Source organism: Heptranchias perlo, chromosome 40 (assembly GCF_035084215.1).
Source record: "Heptranchias perlo isolate sHepPer1 chromosome 40, sHepPer1.hap1, whole genome shotgun sequence".
Classification (NCBI taxonomy): Eukaryota; Metazoa; Chordata; class Chondrichthyes; order Hexanchiformes; family Hexanchidae; genus Heptranchias; species Heptranchias perlo.
This window is the reverse complement of record NC_090364.1, coordinates 11,895,705-11,915,921: the sequence shown is the minus strand read 5'-3', so window position 1 is coordinate 11,915,921 and position 20,217 is coordinate 11,895,705. Positions and strand designations below refer to the sequence as shown.

Here is a 20,217-nt window from a genome sequence, read left to right as displayed (position 1 = left end):
TTGGTACATTCAGATTGTACACTGCTATATTGGTGCACTCCCACTGGTACTCAGATTGGTGCACTCTTGTTGGCACATTTTCAGATTGGCACGCTCTCATTGGTAAACTGTTAGACTGTTACATGCTCAGATTGGTGCACTCTCATTGGTATATTCTCAAGTTGTTATTCTGCCAGATTGGTGCACTCCCAGATTGTTACACTACAAGATTGTTACACTACAAGATTGGTTCACTCTCATTGGTGAACTGTCAGGTTGGTGCACTCTGATTGGTACATACTCAGCTTGTAGCACTCTGATTAGTACACTCTCATTGGTACACTCTCATTGGTACACACTCAGATAGTTAAACTGCCACATTGGTGCAACCTCATTGGTACACTCTCAGATTGGTACACTCTCACATCAGTTCACTCCCTGATTGATATGCTGCCAGATTGGTGCGCTGTCATTGGTATACTCTCAGATTGTTACACTGCCAGTTTGGTGCACTCTTAGATTGGCGCACTCACATTGCTAAACTGTCAGATTGTTAAACTGCCAGATTAATGCGCTTTCATGGATACACCTCAGATTGGTTCATTCTCATTGGTACACTGAGATTGTAAATTGCCATATTGGTATACTCCAATTAGTACTCAGATTGGTGCATTCTCAGATTGTCACACTCTCATACTGGCTCACACTCATTGGTAAACTGTCAGATTGTTACACTCTCATTGGTATACTTCCAGATTGTTGCACTGCCAGATTGGTGCACTCTCATTGATATATTCTAAGATTGGTTCACACTCATTGGCATGCTCTCAGATTGGTTCACTCTCATTGGCACACTATCAGATTGTTACACTGCCAGAATGGTGCACTGTCATTGATATGCTCTCAGATTGGTGGACTCTCACTGGTTCACTCTATGATTGGTGCATTCTCAGATTGGTTCACTCTCATTGGTACACTCTCATATTGTTACACTGCCACGTTTGGTGCACCCTCATGGTTACACTTTCAGATTGGTGCATTCTCATTAGTACACTCTCAGATTGTTACACTGCCATATTGGTGCACTCTCATTGGTGCACTTGCAGATTGTCACACTTTCAGATTGGTACACTCTCATTGATACACTCTTAGATTGGTACATTCTCATTGTTGTACACTCAGATTGTAACATCCTCAGATTGGTACACTCTCAAACTGGCAGGCACTCATTGGTAAACTGTCAGACTGTTACACTCTCATTGGTACACTCTCAGATTGTTACACAAACAGTTTGGTACATTCTCATTGGTACACTCTCAGATTGTTACACTGACAGACTGGTGTACTCTTATTGATACACTACCACACTGGTGCACCCTTATGCGTACTCTCTCAGAATGGCAGACTGTCATTGGTACATTCTCAGATTGTTACTTTGCTAGATTTGTGCTCTTGCAGTTTGGTGCACTCTCAGATTGACGGAATCACGTTGGTACACTCTCGGATTGATATACCCTCTTTGCTACACCTTCAGATTTTTACACTTACAGTTTGGTGCACTCTGGTGTATTCTAAGATTGTTACACTCATCTTGGAGCACTCTCATTGGTAAATTGTCAGACTGGTGCACTCTCATTTGTACAATCTCAGATTGGTGCATTCTCAGATTGGTTCACACTCATTGGTGCACTCTCAGAATGATACATTGCCACATTGGTAAACGCATTAGGGTACTCTCTCAGAATGCCAGACTGTCACTGGTACACTCCCAGATTGGTACACTACAAGATTGGTTCACTCTCATTGGTACATTCTCATCTTGGTGAACTCTGATTGGTACACTCTCAGATTGTTACACGCTCAGATTGGTTCACTCTCATTGGTACACTTCAGATTGTTACACTGCCAGATGTTGCACTCTCATTGGTACACTCTCAGATTGGTTCACACATATTGGTACACTCTCAGATTAGTTCACACTCATTGGTCCCCGTCAGATTGGTGCACTCCCAGATTGATACACTCTCTTTGGTACACTCTCAGATTGGTTCACTCTCATTAGTATACTCACAGATTGTTACACTGCCAGATTGGTGCACTCTAATTGACACATTCAGATTGTTACAGTGGCACATTGGTGTACCCTCATTGGTACACTCTCAGATTGTTAAACTGCCAGATTGGTGCACTGTCATCAATCTCATTGGTACACTCTCAGATTGTTACACTTCCAGAGTGGTGCACGCTCATTGGCACATTCTCAGATTGGTTCACTCTCATTGGTACACTGTCAGAATGTTACACTTCTCGAGTGGTGCACTCTCATAGGTACACTCACAGATTGGTGCGCTGTCATTGGTACTCTCAGATCATTACACTGCCAGTTTGGTGCACCGATTGGTACACTGCCACATTCATGCACTCTCATTGGTACACTCAGATTGCTAAACTCTCAGATTGGTTCTTTCTCATTGGCACACTATCAGATTGTTACATTGCCAGATTGGTGCACTCTCATTGGTACTCTCAGACTGCACACTGCCATATTGGTGCACTCTCACTGATACACTCAGATCGGTGCACTCTTGTTGGTACACTCTCAGATTGTCACACTCTCATTGTTACACTCCCCGATTGATGCACTCTCAGATTGTTAAACTGCCAGATTGGTGCAATTTCATTGGTATATTCTCGGATTGATACATTCAGATTGGTACACTCTCACATCAGTTCACTCCCTGATTAATACGCTGCCAGATTGGTGCGCTGTCATTGGTATACTCTCAGATTGTTACACTGCCAGTTTGGTGCTCTCATTGGTACACTCAGGTTGTTAAAGTGCCACATACGTGCACTCTCATTGCTACACTCAGATTGCTAAACTCTCGGATTGGTTCATTCTCATTGGTACGCTATCAGATTGTTACATTGCCAGTTTGGTGCACTGTGATTGGTACACTCAGATTGTACACTGCCATAATGGTGCACTCTCATTGGTGCACTCATATTGGTGCACTCTCTGATTGCTACACTTTCAGATTGTTACACTGTCAGATTGTTACATTCTTAGATTAGTGGACTCTCATTGGTACACTCTCAGATTGGTATATTAACAGCTTGGTGCACTCTCATTGGAACATTCTCAGATTGGTACACTTTCCTTGGTACACTTCAGATTGCTACACTGCTAGATGTTGCACTCTCATTGGTACACTCTCAGATTGATTCACTCTCATTAGTACACTCTCAGATTGGTGCACTCTCAAATTGATACACTGCCAGATTGGTACATTCTCAGATTGGTTCACTCTCATATTAGTGCATTATATGATTGGTTCACTTTCAGACTGGTATACTCTCATTGGTACACTCTTAGATTGTTACACTGCCAGATTGGTGCACTCTAATTGATACACTCAGATTGTTACAGTGCCACATTGGTGCACACTCATGGGTACTCTCTCAGAAGGGTGGACTTTCATTGGTACACTCTCAGATTGTTACACTGCCACATTAGTGCACACTCATTGGCACACTCTCAGATTGGTTCCCCCTCAGATTGGTTCACTGTCATTGGTACATTCTCAAATTGGTGCACTCCATTGGTTCTCACTCTCAGATTGTTACACTGATAGATTAGTGCTTTCATTGATATACTTGCAGATTGTTACACTCTCAGATTGGTACACTCTCATTGGTACACTCTCAGATTGTTAAACTGCCAGATGGTGCAGTGTCATCAGTCTCATTGGTACATTTTCAGATTGGCGCACTCTTATCAGTACACTCTCAATGGTACACTCACAGATTGTTACACTTCCAGAGCGGTGCACTCTAATTGATACATTCAGATTGTTACAATGCCACGTTGGTGCACACTCATGGGTAGTCTCTCAGAAGGGCTGACTTTCATTGGTATATTCTCAGGTTGTTACACTGCCGCATTGGTGCACTTTCAGATTAATTCACTCTCATTGGTATACTCTCAGATTGGTTCACTTCCTTTGGTGCACTCTCAGATTGTTGCACTGCCAGATTGGTACCTTCTCATTGATACACTCAGATTGTTACACTGCCACATTGGTGCACACTCATTGGCACGTTCTCAGATTGGTTCAGTCTCATTGGATCACTCCCAGATTGGTGCACTCCATTGGTTCTCACTCGCAGATTGTTACAATCTCAGATTGGTGGACTCTCATTGGTACACTCTCAGATTGTTACAGTGCCAAAGTGGTGCAATCTCATTGGTACACTCTCAGATTGGTACACTCTCACATCAGTTCACTCCCTGACTGATACGCTGCCAGATTGGTTCGCTCTCATTGGTATAGTCTCAGATTGTTACACTGCCGGTTTGGTGCACTCCTTGGTACACTCAGGTTGTTACACTGCCACATTTATGCACTCTCATTGGTACACTCCCAGATTGTTAAACTCTCGGATTGGTTCATTCTCATTGGTACACTATCAGATTTTTACACTGCCAGATTGGTGCACTCTCATTGGTACACTCAGATTGTATACTGCCATATTGGTGCACTCTCATTGGTACACTTTCAGATTGTTACACTGCCAGCTTGTTATATTCTTAGTTTAGTCGACTCTCGTTGGTACACTCTCAGATTGGTACACTAACAGCTTGGTGCACTCTCGTTGGATCATTCTCAGATTGGTACACTCTCCTTGGTACACTTCAGATTGCTTCACTGACATGTTGCACTCTCATTGGTACACTCTCAGATTGGTTCACTCTCATTGGTACACTGCCAGATTGGTACACACTCATTGGTATACTCTCAGATTGGTTCACTCTCAATTTTACGCTCTCAGATTGGTGCACTCTCAGATTGGTTGACCCTCATTGGTACAACCTCAGATTGTTACATTAACAGTTTGGTGCACTCTCGTTGGTACACTCTCAAATTGGTATTCTCTCATTGGTATACTTCAGTTTGTTACACTGCCATATGTTGCACTCTCATTGGCACAGTCTCAAGTTGGTTGACAGTCATTGGTACACTCAGATTGGTACACTCCCATATTGTTACACTGCCAGATTGGTGCACTCTAATTGATACATTCAGATTGTTACAATGCCACGTTGGTGCACACTCATGGGTACTCTCTCAGAAGGGCTGACTTTCATTGGTACATTCTCAGATTGTTACACTGCCACATTGGTGCACTTTCAGATTGGTGCATTCTCATTGGTACACTCAGATTGGTTCACACTCATTGCTACACTCTCAGATTGTCACACTGCCAGATTGGTGCACTTTCAGATTAATTCACTCTCATTGGTATACTCTCAGGTTGGTTCACTCTCTTTGGTGCACTCTCAGATTGTTGCACTGCCAGATTGGTACCTTCTCATTGATACACTCAGATTGTTACACTGCCACATTGGTGCACACTCATTGGCACACTCTCAGATTGATTCACTCTCATTGGAACACTCCCAGATTGGTGCACTCCATTGGTTCTCACTTGCAGATTGTTACAGTGCCAGATTGGTGCACTGTCATTGAAACACTCTGATTGTTACAGTAGTACATTGGTGCACCCACATTGGTAAACTGTCAGACTGTTACGCGCTCAGTTTGGTGCACTCTCATTGATATGCTCTCATATTGATGGACTCTCATTGGTACACTCTCAGATCGGTTCACTATCTGGTTCATTGTCATTGGTAAACTCTCATATTGTTGCACTGCCACATTGGTGCACCCTCATTGTTACACTCTCAGATTGTTTCACTCTCCTTTGCACACTCTTAGATTGCTACACTGCCATATTGGTACACTATCATTGGTACACTCTCAGATTGTTACACTGCCGGATTGGTACACTTTCAGATTGTTACACTGCCATATTGGTACACTTTCAGATTGTTACACTGTCATATTGGTTCACTCAGATTGTTACATTAACAGCTTGGTGCACTCTCTTGGTACAGTCTCAGATTGGTTCACTCTCATTGGTATACTCTCAGATTGTTACACTGCCAGATTGGTGCACCCTAATTGATCCACTCAGATTGTTACAGTGCCACGTTGGTGCACACTCATGGATACTCTCTCAGAATGGCAGACTTTCATTGATACACTCTTAGGTTGTTACTCTGCCAGATTTGTGGACTCTCATTGGTACACTCTCAGATTGTTACACTGCCACATTGGTGCACTTTCAAATTAATACACTTTTAGATTGGTTCACTCTCTTTGGTACATTCTCAGATTGTTGCACTGCCAGGTTGGTGCACTCTGATTGATACACTCAGATTGTTACACTGCCACATGGGTGCACATTCATTGGCATACTCTCAGATTGGTTCACTCTCATTGGTACACTCTCCGATTGGTTCACTCTCATTGGTACACTCTCCGATTGGTTCACTCTCATTGGCACACTCTCAGATTAGTTCTCACTCTCAGATTGTTACATTGTCAGATTGGAGCACTCTCATTGGAACATTCTCAATTGGAGCACTCTGGTACACTCTCAGATTGGTGCACTGTCATTTTTACACTTTCAGATTGGTACACTCTCATTGGTACATGCTCAGATTGGAGCACTTTGGTACACTCTCAGGTTGGTGCACTGTCATTGGTACACCCACAAATTGTTACACCATCACTGGTAGACTCTCAGATTGTTACATTAACAGTTTGGTACACTCTCATTGGTACACTTCAGATTGGTGCACTCCCAGATTGGTACACTCTCAGATTGTTTCACTTTCATTGGTACACTCTCAGATTGTTACACTGCCAGTCTGGTGCATTCTCATTGATACACTCAGATTGTTACAGTACCACACTGGTGCACCCTCATGGATACTCTCTCAGAATGGCGGACTGTCATTGGTACGCTCTCAGATTATTACTCTGCCAGATTTGTTCTCTTGCAGATTGGTGCACTCTCAGATTGATGGAATCTCGTTGGTACACTCTTAGATTGTTAGACTAACTGTTTGGTGCACTATCATCTTGGTGCACTCTCACTGGTAAATTGTCGGATTGGTGCACTCTCATTTGTGCACTCTCAGATTGGTGCAGTCTCATTAGTCAACTGTCAGATCATAGAATCACAGAAAGATTACAGCACGGAAGGAGGCCATTCGGCCCAGTGAGTCCGCGCCAGATTGTTACACTATCAGATTGGTGCACTCTCATCGGTACACTCACAGATTGGAACACTCTCAAATTGGAGCACTCTCATTGGTGACCTCTTGGATTGTTACACTGCCAGATTGGTGCACTCTCATTGATACACTCTCAGATTGGTGCAATTTCATTGGTATACTCTCAGATTGGTTCACTCTCATTGGTACACTCTTAGATTGTTACACTTCCAGATTGGTACACTTTCATATTGGTGCACTCTTATTCATATACTCTCAGATTGGAGCAATCTCATTGGTCAATTGTCAGATTGTTACACTTTCAGATTAATGCATTTTCATTGGTTTACACCCAGATTGTTGCACTCTCAAATAGTTAAACTGCCACATTTTTGCACTCTCATTTGTACACTCAGATTGGTACACTCTCATTGGTACTTTCTCAAGTTGTTAATCTGCCAGATTGGTGCAATCTCAGATTGTTACACTACAAGATTGGTGCACTCACGTTGGCACACTCTCAGATTGTTACACCCTCAGATTGGTGCAGTCTCAGTTTGATGGACTGTCTTGGTATACTCTAAGATTGGTTCACACTCATTGGTACACCCTCAGATTGGTTCAGTCTCATTGTTACATTGCCGGATTGATGCACTCTTATTGATAGTCAGATTGCTACAGTGCCCACATTGATGCACGCTCATGATTACACTCTCAGAATGGTGGACTGTCATTGATACACTCTCAGATTGTTACACTCTCATTGGTGCATTCTCAACTTGGCGCAATTTCATTGGTAAATTATCGGATTGATGCACTCTCATTGTTACACTGCCAGATTAGTCCACGTTGATTGGTACACTCTCAGATTGGTGCACTCTCAGATTGGAGGTCTCATTGGTACACTCTCAAATTGTTACACTGCCAGATTGGTCACTCTCAGCTTGATACACTCTCAGTTTGGTGCAATCTCATTGGTAAACTGGCAGATTGTTACACTCCCAGATTGGTGCACTCTCAGTATACTCTCAGATTGGTGCACTATCAGATTGACGGACACTCAGACTGACTGGACTTTCATTGGTACACTCACAGTTTGGTACACTCTCACACTGTTACACTGCCACATTGCTGAATACTCATTGGTACACTCTCAGATTGATTTACTCTCATTGGCATACGCTCAGATTGTTACTATGCCAGATTGGTGCACTCTCATTAGTATGTTCTCAGATTGGTGCACTCTATTGTTACATTCTCAGATTTGTTCACTCTCATTGGTACACTCTCATTAGTACACTCTCAGATTGGTTTACTCTCATTGGTATATTCTCAGACTGGAGCACTCTCATTGGTATACTCTCAGATTGTTGCACGCTCATTGGTACACTCTCAGATTGGATCACTCTCAAATTGGTGCACTCTCATTGGAACACTGTCTGATTGTTACACTCTCATTGATACACTCTCAGATTGGTATACTTTCATTCATATACTCTCAGATTTGTGGAATTGGTATATTCCCAGATTGTTACACTCTCAGATTGACAGATTCTCAATGGTCCTCTCATAGATTGGTGCACTCTCATTTGTACACTCTCAGATTGGCACAATCTCATTGGTAAACTGTTAGATTGTTACACTCTCAGATTAATGCACTCACAGATTGGTAAATTCTCAATGGTACACTCACACATTGTTACACTGGCAGATTGATGCATTCTCGTTTGTACACTCTCATTGGTATACTTCAGATTGTTACACTGCCACATTGGTGCACACTCATTGGTATGCTCTCAAATTGATACACTGCCAGTTTGTTGCACTCTCAGATTGATGCACTCTCATTGCTAAACTAACAGATTGTTACTCTCGTTGGTACACTCTCAGATTGTTACACTGCCAGATTGGTGCACCCCTCAGATTGATGCACTTATTGGCACAATCTCAGATTGGTACACTCTCATTGGTACACTGTTAGATTGTTACACTGCCACATTGGTGCACTCTCATTGGTACATTCTCAGATTATTGCACTCTCATTGGTATACTACCAGATTGAAGCGCCCTCATTGGTGCACTCTCATTGGTACGTTCTCAGATTGGTGCACTCTCATTGGTGCACTCAGATTGGTTCACTCTCATTGCTACACTCTAATTGGTACACACTCAGAGTGGTGCACTCTCATTGGCACATGGTGCAATGGTGTACTCTCACTGGTACACTTAGATTGGTTCACTCTAAAACTAAAAAGGGGGGGAGGTTTGAGGTAAGTGTAGATTTATAAATGTAAAGAGAAAAGTCAAGGCCATTGAGCAGTGTAACGATTTGGGTAAAGATAAACAGACTGTGTCAGGAAGGGACAGAATTCAATGGTAATAGTGCAGCAGTGAACAAGGTCAAATCAGGGAAACATAGTGAAAAGTTAAAATTAAAGGCGATTTATCTGAATGCACGAAGCATTCGGAACAAGACAGACGAATTAATGGCACAAATAGAGATAAATGGGTTACTGAGACGTGGTTGCAAGGTGACCAAGGTTGGGAACTAAATATTCCAGGGTACTTGACTTTTCAGAAAGACAGACAAAATGGAAAAGGGTGGGGTAGGGTAGCCCTGATAGTAAAGGATGACATAAGAACAGTAGTGAGAAAGGACCTTGGCTTGGAAGATCAGGAAATAGAATGAGTATGGGTGGAGATAAGAAATAACAAAGGGCAGAAAACACTAAAGAAGTTAAGGATAGTATTCGATTAAAAGAGGAGGCTTATAATGTTGCCAAAAAGAGTAGTAAGCCTGAGGATTGGGGGAGTTTTAGAAACCTGCAAAAGATGACCAAAAAATTGATAAAAAGGGAGAAAATAGAATGAGAGTAAACTAGCAAGAAATATAAAAACAGATTGTTAGAGTTTCTACAAGTATGTAAAAAGGAAGAGAGCAGCGAAATTAAATGTGGGTCCCTTAGAGGCTGAGACAGGAGAAATTACAATGGGGAATAAGGAAATGGCAGAGACGTTAAACAAATATTTTCTTTTTTGTCTTCACAGTAGAGGACACAAAAAACATACCAGAAATAGTGGGGAACCAAGGGTCCAACAAGAGTAAGGAACTTAAAGTAATTAATATTAGTAAAGAAAAAGTACTGGAGAAATTAATGGGACTAAAAGACAACAAAACCCTGGACTTGATGGCCTACATCCTAGGGTTCTAAAAGAGGTGGCTGCAGAGATAGTGGATGCATTGCTTGTGATCTTCCAAAATTCCCTAGATTCTAGAACGGTCCCAATGGATTGGAAGGTAGCAAATGTAACCACGCTATTCAAGGAAGGTCAGAGAAAACAGCGAACTACAGGTCAGTTAGCCTGACATCAGTAGTCAGGAAAATGCTGGAATCCATTATTAAGGACGTAGTAACGAGGCGCTTAGAAAATCATAATATGATTAGGAAGAGTCAACATAGTTTCACGAAAGGGAAATCGTGTTTGACAAATCTACTGGAGTTTTTTGAGGATGTAACTAGCAGGGTAGATAAAGGGGAACCAGTGGATGTAGTATATTTGGATTTTCAAAAGGCATTCGATAAGGTGCCACACAAAAGGTTGTTACACAAGATAAGGGCTCATGGGGTTGGGGGTAATATATTCGCACGATAAAGGATTGGTTAACATACAGAAAATAGAGAGTGGGAATAAATGGGTAATTTTCAGGTTGGCAGGCTGTAACTAGTGGGGTGCCGCAAGGATCAATGCTTGGGCCTCAGCTATTTACAATCCATGTTAATGACTCAGATGAAGGGACCTAGTGTAATGTATCCAAGTTTGCTGATGATACGAAGCTAGGTGGGAAAGTAAGCTGTGAGGAGGACACAAAGAGTCTGCAAAGGGATAGAGACAGGTTAAATGAGTGGGCAAGAAGGTGGCAGATGGAGTATAATGTGGGGAAATGTGAGGTTATTCACTTTGGTAGGAAGAATAGAAAAACAGAATATCTTTTAAATGGTGAGAAACTATTAAATGTTCAGAGTGATTTGGGTGTCCTTGTGCACGAAACACAGAGAGTTAACATGCAGGTACAGCAAGCAATTAGGAAGGCAAATGGTATGTTGGCCTTTATTGCAAGGGGGTTGGAGTCTAAGAGTAAGGAAGTCTTGCTGCAATTGTACAGGGTTTTGGTGAGAACACACCTGGAGTACTGTGTACAGTTTTGGTCTCCTTACCTAAGGAAGGATATACTTGCCTTGGAGGTGGTGCAACGAAGCTTCATTAGATTGATCCTGGGATGAGAGGGTTGTCCTATGAGTAAAGATTGAGTAGAATGTGCCTATACTCTCTGGAGTTTCGAAGAATGAGAGGTGATCTCATTGAAACATACAAGATTTTGAGAGGGCTTGACCAGGTAGATGCTGAGAGGCTATTTCCCATGGCTGGAGAGTCTGGAACTAGGGGGCATAGTCTCAGGATAAGAGGTCAGACATTTAGGACTGAGATGAGGAGGAATTTCTTCACTCACAGGTTTGTGAATCTTTGCAAATCTCTACACCAGAGGGCTGTGGATGCTCAGTTGTTGAGTATATTCAAGGCTGAGATCGATTTTTGCACTCCAAGGGAATCAAGGGATATGGGGATCGGGCAGGAAAGTGGAGTTGAGGTTGAAGATCAGCCATGATCTTATTGAATGGTGGAGCAGGCTCGAGGGGACATATCGCCTACATCTGCTCCTGCTTCTTATGTTCTTATATGTTCTACACTCTCAGATTGTTACACTGCCAAACTGGTGCGCTCTCAGATTGGTGCATTCTAATTGGTACACTCTCAAATCTGTTCACTCTCATTGGTACACTTTCAGATTGGTGCACTCAGATTGGTACACACTCAGTTTGTTACACTGCCAGATTGGCGCACTCTCATTGGTGAACTGTCAGATTGTTACTTCCGGATTGGTGCACTCTGTTTGTCGGACCCTCATTGGTACACTCTCAGATTGTTACACTTTGTTGGGGCCTCAACTATTCACTGCATTTACTGATGACTTAGATGATGGGATAGAGAGCCACATATCCAAGTCTGCCGTGACACAAAGATAGGCAGCATAGTAAGCAATGTGGATGGAAGCATAAAATTACAGAGAGATATTAATAGAATAAGTGAATAGGCAAAACTGTGGCAAATGGATTTCAATGTAGCCAAGTGTGAGATCATCCACCTTGGACCTAAAAAGGATAGATCAGAATACTTTCTAAATGGTGAAAAGCTCGAAATAGTGGAGGTGCAGAGACTTAGGGATCCATGTATGTAGTTCATTAAAATGTCATTGACAGGTACAGAAAATAATCAAAAAGGCTAATGGAATGCCAGCCTTTCTATCTAGAGTACCAGAATACAAGGGGGTAGAAGTTATGCTACAGCTATACAAAGCCCTGGTTAGACCACACCTGGAGTACTGCGTTCAGTTCTGGGCACCGCACCTTAGGAATGATTTATTGGCCTTGGAGGGAGTGCAGCGTAGATTTACTGGAATGATACCTGGACACCAAGGATTAAATTATGAGGAGAGATTACACAAACTAGGGTTGTATTCCCAAGGGGTAATTTGATCGAAGTTTTCAAGATATTAAGGGGAACTGATAGGGTAGATAGAGAGAAACTATTTCACCTGGTTGGGGAGTATAGAACTAGGGGACATAGCCTAAAAATTAGAGCCAGGACTTTCAGGAGTGAAGTCAGGAAACACTTCTACATGCAAAGGGTGGTAGAAATTTGGAACTCTCTTTCACAAATGGCAGTTGATGCTAGCTCAATTGTTAATTTTAAATCTGAGATTGATAAATTTTTGTTAACCGAAGGTATTAAGGGATATGGGGCTAAGGCGGGTATATGGAGTTAGGTCACAGATCAACATGATCTCACTGAATGGTGGAACGGGCTCGAGTGGCGAAATAGCCTACTCCCGTTCCTATGTTCCTAGATTGTTACACGACCAACTTGGTGCACTCTCATTGGTACACTATCAGATTGATAAACTCTCAGATTGGTACACTCTTCAGATTGGTGCACTCTCATTGGTGCACTCTCAAATTGTTGCACTCTCAGATTGGCGGACTCTCATTGGTGCACGCTTAGTTTGGTACACTGCCAGATTGGTGCACTCACAATGGTACATTCACAGATTGGTGCACTCTCATTAATACACTCTCATTGGTACACTCTTATTGGTACACTCTCATTGGTACACCCTCAGATTGGCGCACTCCCATTGGTCCACTGTCAGATTGTTACACTGACAGACTGGCGCACACTCATTGGTACACTCTCAGATTGGCATTTTCTCAGATTGGCACTTTCTCAGATTGGCAGGCTCTCAGATTGGCGCGCTCTCAGATTAGTGCACCCACAGACTAGCTCACTCTCACTTCCTGGAGCACAGTTCAACAATAAGCTTTACTATAGGCTCTACTTCTCAGGCAAAAGGATTATTGGCTGGTGTAGGGATCCAGGTGATGTAGAACTCTGGGGTATGAAGTCCATCCCAACCATCAGGACGCAAGGACCACATCAATGAACTGAATGTAACCATCATCCTAGTGAATGAAACACAATCAGTCAATACAACATAACCATGATGACTGTACTATAAACAAACACAGCCATTGGAACAGGAACTGAAGCACGGCTCCCACATTAAGAGAAGGAATGGAGAAAGTGTCAGCAAACAGCCATTCAGTGCATTAAAGTGGACACAGCAATCATGTTTTTTTTCCAAAACCAAAATACTGCGCATGCTGGATATCTGAAAAGTAAACAGAAAATGCTAAAAACACTCAGCATCTGCGGAGAGAGAAACTGAGTTAACCTTTCTACAGAACTGGAAGAAGTTAGAGATTAACAGTTTATACACAAGTACAGAGTCAGGGAAAAAGCGGGGGGGAGGAAAGAACAATGGGGAAGGTCTGTGATAGGATGGAGGGCAGGAGTGATTAAATGACAAAAGGGATGATGGTGCAAGGCAAAAGGGGGGCAGTAATGGGACAAATAAAGAAACAGAAGATGGATCTAGAGGAGGTGTAAATGGTAACAGTAGAACCATTACCAGGATCTGCTGTCTGAGAAAATGGGAGCAGTGGTTGTGATCTAAAGTTGTTGAATTCAATATTCTTTTTATTTGTTCTCAAGATTTTTTTAGGATGTTGGCGATGCTGGCAAGGCCAGTATTTATTGCCCATCCCTAATTGCCCTCGAGAAGGTGGTGGTGAGCTGCCTTCTTCAACCGCTGCAGACTGTGTGGTGAAGGTACTCCCACAGTGCTGTTAGGTAGGGAGTTCCAGGATTTTGCCCCAGCGATGATGAAGGAACGGCGATATATTTCCAAGTCAGGATGGTGTGTGACTTTGAGGGGAACGTGCAGGTGGTGTTGTTCCCATGTGCCTGCTGCCCTTGTCCTTCTAGGTGGTAGAGGTCGCGGGTTTGGGAGGTGCTGTCGAAGAAGCCTTGGCGAGTTACTGCAGTGCATCTTGTAGATGGTACACACTGCAGCCACGGTGCGCAGGTGGTGGAGGGAGTGAATGTTTGAGGTGGTGGATGGGCTGCCAATCAAGCGGGCTGCTTTGTCCTGGATGGTGTTGAGCTTCTCAAGTGTTGTTCGAGCTGCACTCATCCAGGCAAGTGAAAAGTATTCCATCACATTCCTGACTTGTGCCTTGTAAATGGTGGAAAGGTTTTGGGGAGTCAGGAGGTGAGTCACTCGCCGCAGAATACCCAGCCTCTGATCTGCTCTTATAGCCACATTATTTATGTGGCTGGTCCAGTTAAGTTTCTGGTCAATGGTGACGCCCAGGATGTTGATGGTGGGGGATTCAGTGATGGTAATGCCATTGAATGTCAAGGGGAGGCAGTTAGACTCTCTCTTGTTGGAGATGGTCATTGTCTGGCGTGAATGTTACTTGCCACTTATCAGCCCAAGCCTGGATGTTGTCCAGGTCTTACTACATGCGGGAATGGACTGCTTCGTTATCTGAGGGGTTGTGAATGGAACTGAACACTGTGCAATCATCAGCGAACATCCCCACTTCTGACCTTATGATGGAGGGAAGGTCATTGATGAAGCAGCTGAAGATGGTTGGGCCCTGGACACTGCCCTGAGGAACTCCTGCAGCAATGTCCTGAAGCTGAGATGATTGGCCTCCAACAACCATTACCATCTTCCATGTAAGCGATAGATGCAAAGTCACGTTCTTAGGTAACAATCATCACCTACAAGTTCTCCTCCAAGTCCAATGCCGTCCTGACTTGGACATATATTGCCATTCCTTCACTAGTGCTGGGTCAATATTCTGGAATTCGCTACCCCGTACCAGTGTGGGAGCAAGGACTGCAGCAGTTCAACCCAAAGGTCCACCACCACCTGTTGGCTCAGCTGGTTGCTGGATAATATAACTTGGCCAACAGGAAAGTCTCTAACCACTTTCCATCTATTTACAAATAAACCTAGGTTATGTTACTGGACTAGTAGTCCAGAGTCCTAGACTAATAATCCAGGGAACATGGGTTCAAATCCCAATATAGCAGTTTGAGAATTTGATTTCAGTTTAAACAAAAAATAATCTGGAAATAAAGACATGGTACCAGGTAAAAGTGACCATGAAGCTGTCAGATTGTCGTAAAAACCTAACTTGGTTCACGAATGCCTTCTTAGAGAAGGAAACCTGGCATCCTTACCCAGTCTGGCCTATATGTGACTCCAGTCCCATACCAATGTGGTTGACTATTAACTGCCCACTGAAGTGGCCTAGCAAGCCACTCAGTTGTACCAAACTGCTACCGGTGGTTCAAGAAGAAGGCCCACCACCATCTTCTCAGGGAAACTAGGGATAGGTGATAAATTCTTCTCAGGGACACTAGGGATATGTGATGCCCACATATCGAGAATGAATTATAAAAACTGTGAAGCTGCACTCTCAGCATTGGGCCCTACTCGTGGCGAGTGTGCTTCAGGAATCAGGGCTACAGTTTTGTATTCATATCTCCACTGCAGCACTCATCATTAGAGGGTCGAAGGGGCTCCGCACTTGGAACATCATCGTGTACAATTACCCTTCCCCCTCCCACCTCCCAAGTGTCAGAAGGTTATTCCATCACCAAGGCATCACGGATGAGCTTAAACTTGGCCTCACACAGGGCACCTCGAACTGGATGGGGATCCTTAACTTTCCTTGACCCAAGGGCACTGACAAACTGTAATCAAGATCAGCTAACTCAGCACAGACTCAGAGACCTTCCTGTCCTTGTTGGCTCAGCTGGTCGCTGGATAAAGTCACTGAGCCAACAGTAAAGTCTCCAAGCACTTCCCAACTATTTACAAATAAGCCTAGGTTATGATGAATGCTGTCCTGTACCTCACCCCAAATAAAACCTATCCCCCCCTCATCCAATCTAACCTTATAGTATTAACATCAAAGCCCCTGTCAGACACATAGGCACCATAGCCAGGAGAAAAAGCACAGCTCCAATCCCAAACAGAACTATTCTCTAAAATCAGTGATGGGCACTCCTGCTACTTTGGGGACTCTTCGCTGGCTATATGTTCAAGGTGTGACGCCTCTGGATGCCAGTCACTTCATCTACCAACCTCAAGCATGCCCAACACTCTCTCACTTGCACCCATCACTCCCATTTGCCAAATCTCACTTATACTCATCACTCTAACCTTGCATGCATCTCCAATCTTTCAGCCCCACTAACAGCCATCAACCCAATCTGTCAACCTTGACTGTGCTGAATTTTGCTGCTTTTATTCTCTTCCCTGCTGAAGGGCCACTGAGGCCCCTGTTATGCCCTTTCTACTGCCAAGGCTGAGATCAGCTAATTCAACTGGGATCTTTCCAATCTGTATGGCTCAGTACCATATGGGGCATTTTCTAACTGGCAGCCAGCAACTCTTAAGTCTAGATTCAAAGCAGTGTCACTGCTTCCATGGTTACCTGCATTTCAATCCACTGTATTTGAAAGATTAGCGTCTGAAGCCTGACCTAATTTCGCATTAGCAAAGTTCTTTTAAAGAAAGAATCAACAGTCAGTTAGAATGTGGCCCCCGTCTGTCACCTTTGGGACTGAGGTTATGACCCACCTTGCACTGTCTGGTTGAAGTGCCTTGCTGCTCTCGACAGGCCCAAGGCTTCTAGCCTCGAGACCACAGCACAGGATAGGGTACATGGGGGGTGAAAATTGCACCCGCAGCGCTTCTTAACGTGCACCCGCAGCGTGCAACTGCAGCCGCGTAGCCCATTTTCTTTCCATCCGCTGACTTTAGCAGGCACAAAGATAAGGGCCGGGAGTCCGCCATCTGATCGGAGCAGGCGGAGCGGAGCGGGGCAGCGCATGTCCTATCTCGAAGTTGGCAGCATGGTTTCGGAGACATTGCACCAGGTGGCTGGTGTGGGGAACGAAAGGAGTGGAGGAGACAACAGCCCAGGGTTCATGGGGAGGGAGGATTGTTTATAATCTTAAAATGAAAGTTGATGAAACCATTGAGGCCCATGGTATTAAAGGGTCAGTGGCTGCATGGATACAAAATTGTCTAAGAGACAGAAAGCAGAGTGTAGTGATGAACTGTTGTTTGTCAGACTGGACGGATGTGTACAGTAGTGTCCCCCAGGGATCGGTATTAGGACCACTGCTCTTTTTGGTATATATTAATGACCTGGACTTTGGCATACAGGGCATAACTTTAAAGTTTGCAGATGACACGAAACTCGGAAATGTAGTAAACTGTGAGGATGATAGTAACAGACTTCAGGAGGACATAGACAGACTGGTGAAATGGGCAGACACATGGCAGATTAAATTTAATGCAGAGAAGTGCGAAGTGATTCATTTTGCGAGGAAGAATAAGGAGAGGCAATATAAACTAAATGGTACAATTTTAAAGGGGGTGCAGGAACAGAGAGACCTGGGGGTTTATGTACACAAGTCTTTGAAGGTGGCAGGACAAGCTGAGAAGGCGGTTGAAAAAGCATATGGGATCCAGGGCTTTATTAGTAGAGGCATAGAGCAAGGAAGTTTTTCTAAACCTTTATAAAACACTGGTTTGACCCCAGCTGGAGTATTGTGGCCAATTCTGAGCACCATACTTTTGGAAGGATGTCAAGGCCTTGGAGAGGGTGCAGAGGAGATTTAGTGGAATGGTACCAGGGATGTAGGACTTCAGATATGTGGAGAGACTGGAGAAGCTGGGGTTGTTCTCCCTAGAGCAGAGACGGTTAAGGGGGCATTTGATGGAGGTTCAAAATTACGAGGGGTTTTGATAGAGTAAATAAGGAGAAACTGTTTCCAGTGGCAGAAGGGTCGGTAACCAGAGGACACAGATTTAAGGTATTGGCAAAAGAACCAGAGGTGAGATCAGGAAAAAAAAATTTACGCAGCGAGTTGTTATGATCTGGAATGCGCTGCCTGAAAGGGTGGTATAAGCAGATTCAACTGTAACTTTCAAAAGGGAATTGGATAAATACTTCAAGGGGAAAAATTTACAGGGCTATGGGGAAAGAGCAGGGGAGTGAGACTAATTGGATAGCTCTTTCAAAGAGCCGGCACAGCATGATGGGCCGAATGGCCTCCTTCTGTGCTGTATCATTCTTTGAAGCCTGGAAAGCTGCAAAAAGGTTCAATAAAGAGACAGTTTGGTGGGGGGGGGGGGGGTGAGTGAGTACCCCCACCCCCCTCACAAACCTGGCAGCATTTGGCCGGTCTCTACAAGCACCTCTGCTGGGGGCAGAGGGAAGCTCCCACTGACCCCAGAGAGTCTGCTGAGGTGAGCAGAGGAGGCTCCCAGTAGCCCTATGTGTGTATATGCATGCGTGTGTGAATATGTATATGTGTGAATATTCATATGCATGTGTGAATTATGTATATGTGTGTGCATATGTATGTGTGTGAATATATATATGCATGTGTGAATATGAATGTAGTATGTATTTTTTTTTATTCGTTCATGGGATGTGGGCGTCACTGGCGAGGCCGGCATTTATTGCCCATCCCTAATTGCCCTTGAGAAGGTGGTGGTGAGCTGCCTTCTTGAACCGCTGCAGTCCGTGTGGTGACGGTTCTCCCACAGTGCTGTAGTATGTATGCAACATTTCCAGAAGTTTTATCAAAAAATGTATGCAACACCAACAGCACAACATGCAAGCAGCAAAGAACACATCTGTGCAAAACAAATAATACAACCAGTATACAAGGAATGGACCCCATACACAACAAAGAATGGACCCTGAACACAACACAGAATATACCCTGGGTACAACAAAGAATACACCCTGCACACAACGAAGAACACACCCTGTGTACAACAAAGAATACACCCTGTACACAACAAAGAATACATCCGGTATACTATGAAGAACACACCCTGTACACAATAAAGAATGTATCCTGTACACAACAAAGAATGTACCCTGTACACAACAAAAAATGCACCCTGTACACAACAAAGAATAAACCCTGTGCACAACAAAGAATACACCATCTACACAACAAACAAATGACCCTGTACGCAACAAAGAACACACCCTGTACATGACAAGGAATGGACCCTGTACACTACAAAAAATACACCCTGTACACAATAAAGAAGGGACCCAGAACACAACAAAGAGTACACACCGTACACCAAAAAGAACACACCCTGTGTACAACAAACAATATGTCCGGTACACTACAAAAAATACAACCTGCACACAACAAAGAACATAAGAACACAAGAAATAGGAGCAGGAGTAGGCCATACGGCCCCTCGAGCCTGCCCTGCCATTCAATCAGATCATGGCTGATCTTCAACCTCAACTCCACTTTGCTGCCTGATCCCCATATCCCTTGATTTCCCTAGAGTCCAAAAATCTATTGATCTCAGCCTTGAATATACTCAATGACTCAGCATCCACAGCCCTCTGGCGTAGAGAATTCCAAGGATTCACAACCCTCTGAGTGAAGAAATTTCTCCTCATCTCAGTCTTAAATGGCCGACCCCATATCCTGCAACTGTGCCCTCTAGTTCTAGATTCTCCAGCCAGGAGAAACAACGTCTCAGCATCTATCCTGTCAAGCCCCTTCAGAATCTTGTATGT

At 43.7% G+C, this 20,217-nt stretch overlaps 1 protein-coding gene across 1 annotated transcript in view; it reads right to left on the bottom strand.

Annotated features, from left to right (window-relative positions):
- LOC137305690 (glutamate receptor ionotropic, NMDA 2B-like) overlaps positions 1-20,217 on the bottom strand; it is a 388,749-nt gene that overhangs the window by 76,602 nt on the left and 291,930 nt on the right. The gene's annotated exons all lie outside the window — the stretch shown is intronic.